The sequence below is a fragment of the Plasmopara halstedii genome, assembly GCF_900000015.1.
Source record: "Plasmopara halstedii genome assembly, contig: Scaffold_3060, whole genome shotgun sequence".
NCBI classification, from domain to species: Eukaryota; Oomycota; class Peronosporomycetes; order Peronosporales; family Peronosporaceae; genus Plasmopara; species Plasmopara halstedii.
In genome coordinates, this window is record NW_020189964.1 from 818,451 (window position 1) to 824,745 (window position 6,295).

Genomic DNA, 6,295 nt, shown 5'->3' on the forward strand with positions numbered 1-6,295 from the left:
ATCCGCTCGGCAGATCCCGCTACTGAAGCAAAAAACGCGATCAATCGATCGTTAAGCATCCAAGTAGTCGGGTCCCCGGGCACTACACAAATTGGGCTTGATCAGCGAAAAGCTCTGCGAGCTCGCTTTTTGGTACCCAAAAAATCCCAATGAATCGACTCCGCGCTCGACTTCGAGCTCAAATAGAAGGTACACCTGTTCCCGCAATGCGGACTATACCTGTGGTGCTCGCCCCTGGCGAAACCGCTGCAGATGATGAGTAGCTCTTTGAGCGATGGGTGCAGCGGCACCGGAAACTTTCCTGGCTGTCTCACTTACAGCGGAGTAACAAGGAAGTGGACGTTAGCGTAGATCGCCATCTTTAATTTTCGTTTGCCAAACCCAGGCGCAACGCCGATTCCTGCGTTTTGTGACACATGGAAGAATCCATCACGTCCCCGCGAGCTCTGTAGTTTCCCGCACGGGTGAGTCTACAACCATAGCAGCTCAAGGCCATGGCTTGAGCTCAGCTCTTGGCCCTCCGGCATCCCGGGCTACTCCCGAGAAGCGCGGTGCGCACGACGACACAAAGCGTCATGAAACTTCCGATCATAAGCGTCCACGACGTGTGGGCAGTCTTGCCGAAGTGACACCCTAAACCCCCACGAGCTCTCGAAGTTTGGGTATCCCCGCCACTTCACAAGATATTAGCTAGACTCCGCCGACGACGTCGACCCACAATCATTCCACGTGGTAGTGAATATCACCGTTTTTATCGAGAAAAGTTGGCGGCAGGCGATGACGACTTGGTCGATCACCGTCCAGTGACTCGCAATGCTATTCGAGCGTTGGAGGACAGGGTACGTCGTCGTCGGCACTCTGCTAAGCATCTCTCCGAGGTTGTCTACCGCTGTGCGGTAGATCTCGAGAGCCTGGAGCACTTTGTGCATCGACTGCCTCACGTTGATAATTAATTATTGTGCTCTATCATAGCGTTCCCCTAGCCGTCGAGCAGGCGAATACATCACTTCGTGCGACAGTGGAGCGCCTTCGCCGTTGGAACCGGAAATTGTCGCACTCGGTTGCATTGTCGGTTGTGTGACAAAGCACGGAACATGTTTTGCATTTTGCAGCCCCAGTGTGGAAGTTGCTCTGCTTTATTTACGTACTATGATGCAACTAGTACGACTTTTGTTGTCACGACGGTAATTGGCCATGAGCTGGCTCATTAGACGACAAGCCAGCGTTTGAAGCAATCCGTGCTCAGAACCAGTTGCTGGTTCCATTCTTCATGGCCGAGTGCCTTTGGGCGCCGCCCGGCGCCAACGCTTCTGCGTTCACTTGCGCCGGCGGCTTAAGCAAGCTCACATAAAACACCGTGTAGATGCGCATCCTTCTCGGAGGGTTCAGTGTACACGCAAGACCTCCCTTTGTCACGACCCAAAAAGGTCTTGAAATCGTGAACGGAGCTTCGTCTTAAAGACAGCAGAAACTGTATGTGCGGAAGTTTTTTAGCATTGAATGAATCCAGGTCTCCGAATCAATGTTATTCACAATTTTTCCGATTTTTCCGTCTTTATATTCCTTCTGCATGTCTTGTCTTTCAGCCATCGCATCACGAACGTGTCGCACGACATTCAGTCTGGTAGACAGGAGGTCTCCGACTTTTTTACGCACGGTGAAGGAACTGACATCAGCTTGCCGCTCGGCTTTATCTCCCCCACCAAGCCTTGACTCATGGGATGGCAGCGTCAGTGGGACGCGAGAATTCACAAGCCGGTTTACGTAGAACGGCGCGAAGCCGGTAGATTAATGCACTGCACTGCTCAGAACAAACTCTACGAGTGGCAAAATAGTGCTCCAGTGCTTCGGCGCCTCAGTGCAGGCGCTACAAACGACGACGCGATTTACGTGCTTAGTTTGACCATCGGTCTGCGGATGGTCCGCTGTTGACATATCCAACTTGGTGCCCAGCACCTTAAAGATCGTCGACCAAAACTTCCTAGTGATGCGTGGGTCTCTGTCCGAGACAATTGACTTTGGGAGTTTATTTTTTTGAAAGACACGATCCACGTGCAGCGTCCCTGTACCAACACCGCTAATGGTGTTCAGTACCGCCTCAAGATAAGCCATCTTGCTCAAACGGTCGACGAAGCTGTGTTGCTCGCCGAGTCCTTTGGCAGGCCAGGCACAAAGTCCAAGCTCATGGACTGCCAACACCCGGAGGGTACCGGCAAACTGTCCGGCGGTGCCACCGCATTTGGACGTCTCACACGTGCGCACATATGTACTCGTCCATTTGAACAGCTTGGCCACCAGTAGTGGCAACATATAGAGCTAGGTCTTCTCACAACCGAGATGACCACTGAGTAGGGTGTCGTGGGCCTCATAGAGGATACGGTGTTTCAAATTTTCATCGTGAGGAGCCACAATTAGTGGCGTATTCGTCGAGAATTTCTTAATGAATATCGGTGCAATTGTCCTCGCAGTCGCGTCGACAACTTCTTGGCCGGATCTCGAAACTCATTGCTCTCAGGATCCCGTAGTAGCGCTACACACATATCATCACTCGCGTACGCGGCGCGGATCAAATTTGTCACAGGCAACGTCACATTCGTGACATGAGCAATCTCATAATCAGGTCTACGTGACAACGCATCAGACAAATTATCCTGGATTCCTGGCTTATAATTTACCTCAAAATTATATTTTGCAAAGAATGAGAGCCACGTGGCCATCCTCTGCGCGAGGTAAGGCGACTGAGTCACAGTGCGTAGTGACGCATGATCTGTGTAGATTGCGAATGGCTTGGAGCCGAGCAGTTGAACCCTGAACCTGACAAGTGCATACCTGATTGCAAGTAATTCTTTGTCGTGGAGCATGATTGTTTTTCTTCGCAGCCTTAAACTGGTTCGAACGCGATCACCAGTTCTCGCTCCTCAGCGTCTGCTCGCAGCAGTGCACAACCGATGGCAAAGTCCGGAGCGTCAAAGATGACACTAAAAAAACAATCGGGGTCTGGCAACGCCAGTATTGCTGCAAGTAGGAGGCTAGCTTTGACCCTGTCAAAAGCCTTCCGATGCTCGGTGTCCCACACCATGCAGCCTCCTTCTTGAGGAGATTCGTGGCATTTCTGCGTAGTTCTCGCTGTGCTTGTGCAAGTAGTTGGCGAGGCCAAGACACTTGCGCAGGTCCTTCTGGTTATTTAGAGCCGGCAAGTCCACGATGGCCTTGACCTCAGCGGGCCCGCTCCAAAAGCTAAAAGCACCCTAAAAAGGAAATTTCTCCGGCGCCGAAGATGCACTTGTCTGCATTAGCATACGGCTTATTCGTGCGCATGCACTCGAGCACCGCTCTTAAATGAACGATGTGGTTCTCTTCATCTGTCCTCCCGTGCCCCGCATGACTGTGGACGAAGATGCCGTCAGAGTATGTCTGTGCATACGCCCGGTGGGGTCTAAACAGCTGCATCACAAGACAATTAAATGCTGCTGGTGCATTTGACAGCCCTTGGGGCATCATCAACCACTCCCAGAACATCCCGCTCGGAGCACTTACCGCTATCAGCGGAATACAACTCTAGTGGATCGCAAGCCACTTACTCCAAGAGTAACTACAACCTTAACCCAAGGATAATCAACTCTTCCGTCCAAACTTAAACTTTGGCTTTTTTTGCGACAAAGCCGCAACCTGCTATCATGTGCAAGTGGTAATAACCATCGACCAAGTCAGATGTGCTGTACTTTGTACAGATAATTATATCGTTCTGAAGACCAGCCTATCTAGAAATCGGGATATGTGCCGGAATGGTGGTAGCGTTTACCTTAATATAACCGTAAACGATACGCCGCTTGCCTTTCGGCTTCCGGACACAAAACGTGGGTGTTGAATAGGTAAACTTGCTCTCACGCACCACTTCTGCTTTGTGCTTTGCACGTCAAAAGGCGTCATTGACGTCGCACTATTCCTTGGGCAGGTGCTATTGGCGTGCAACGCAGTAGTTAATTCCCAGAAGCAGGTCGATCTCATGACGCACACCACGGTCCAGAGGTTGGACCGACGGCGGGTCTTTGGAAAACGACGTTTTAAAATTTCTTTCCCAAAAATTAAACGGATTTGAGGGGTCCTTCAGTATCGACGACCCACTTCGTGCAATCAGCACTTTCTTGGTGTCCTCCAGGACAGCTTCATCCAGAGCGACGACGAGTCGATCTTTTCTTCCGATCGTATAATGATCACCTCAGTTAAATTGTCTTCCTTTAAGGCACCGCCAAACGCTTCGAAGGACATCTCGTCCATATTAAGAAGAGCACCAACCGAGAAAATAGCCTCGAGGGTGACGTTGCCGTCTTCCTCTCCCGTCGTACCGTTGACAAGGGTATATAGCTGTGCTCCATCGTTTACGATAGACATACCATGGGTCAGGGTCGACGCCCTGGGTCTTGCAGATATCGTTCGGCTTCGCCGTCTCCTCTCTATAAGCGTATCATCGAGACCAGTGGGAACACAAACACAGCGTCGTCCAGTGTCCCCACTCCCTGCTCCATCGGAGCCTTGATGCTATTAACAACAATCGACGAACAGCTGCTTTTCCCGCAGTCATCGTCCAGTGGATAATGTGTCACTCCATGCGCATCAGACGGGCCTTGCCCACGACGTCTCGGCCCTTGGCCGCCCATGCCACTCTTGGTATTCAACGACTGCTCCAACACTTGAGCAGCGCTCAGTGAGTTCGGTGCCACTCCACGTCCAGCCCGCGAGCCACGCATGGAACCCTTGTCCAGTACACCTTCAGTGTTTGACAGCTCGGATATTCCGATATTCAACACATTGACCGTCCCGGTCCAGTGCCTGCGCCAAAAGCGCTTCTGCTTTCTAGTAGTTGTGGGTTCATGACTTACCAAAGCCCCACCAGGAGACGTGCGCATAGCGCTCAAGGTGTTTGACCTCCGATCAGTCCATGGTTCATGGTGTTCCAACCATGCTATACCAAGAAAAAAGGTCATACCCTGCATCCAAGTCTAAGACTAGACAGCGCTCCACGCTATCTAAGTCAAGGAACCTGACACCGATGTCCACAGAGACCTTCGGCACAATGACTCAACTCCAGGTCGCTAAGCGAACAGTGACGGTGTCACTCAACCGCGCTTTCAGCGTTTCGGCATACAAATGACTTCCTTTGATCGTGGAAATCGATAAGGATTTTCCATGGCTTATCAGAGCTCTTCACGGTTGCTTTCACGACCAGCAAGCCCGGTTTGCACACACGTTCCGTGTTCAAGAGCACAGATCTCTTCGAAGCTGGACCCTGCTTTTCCTTGAGGCGCAACAGGACTCAGTTCTTTATCAGTAGGGCGCCAACTGGGTATTCTCGTTTCCCCGCTTCAAACCAGACTGGATATAAGCGAGACGTCGTTTCGAACGAACTTTTACGCGCCTTGCACAGGGGACACCCAGTCCAAAGGTGACGAATGTTGATCAACAGACAAAAAACCGTCGGGTGTTCAAATGCTGCTCGGAGATCTCCCTCCTCTTTCTTAGCATAGCTGAAATCCATTGGCTCAGGCCCTCTCGACGAGGTCTGAGAGTATGCCTTCCGACAAAGTCGAGCCGGCTTAAAATTGAAATCAGCTTTTAATGCCACGCTCACTGCTTCTTCGAAAAAAGACGGAAACACACAGAAGACTTCCATTCTAGCCACGCCAGTGCGGAGGCCCTCCATAAAGTCGGTCTCTGTGACCGCCTAGGGGAGAGGATATGCTGCCATCCCGGCAATGGGAGTTCTCAACTCTTGGACAAAGTCCACCAACTACTTCTTGCCCTGTCGGGTGGCAAGTAAACGCGATTACACCCGATATGCCTGATTATGCGGCGAGAATACTCGTAAAAGCTGCAGCTTTAACTTCTTCTAGGAGGGGAAACGCAGCTTCAACCAAAGCACCACATTTTGCGCCCATTGTTGCGCCTGGCCCCCGAGCTTGGAGGTAGCTAGCACCGTGCTTTAGCTCGTTTTGGAGAATGGCGAATGTCATAGCCATCTCGGCCTCTATCACCCAGAGCAGGAGATTCTCTCCATCCTTACCCTCGAAGGCCTTAACGCTCACCATGAGCGGCCTAGGTCGGATGGAATCATCCGTCGTCGACGGTGGCATCATAGACGCAGATACTGACAGATTCTGCTTTGAGAGCTTTAACAGAGCATTTCCTATAATCTGAAAACGCATATAGGCGCTCGCTTATGGCCTCGGACCCTTGCGCAACTAACGGATTTTTACGAATAGAAGACCTTCTACTATTACAAGCCCCCATCGAATTT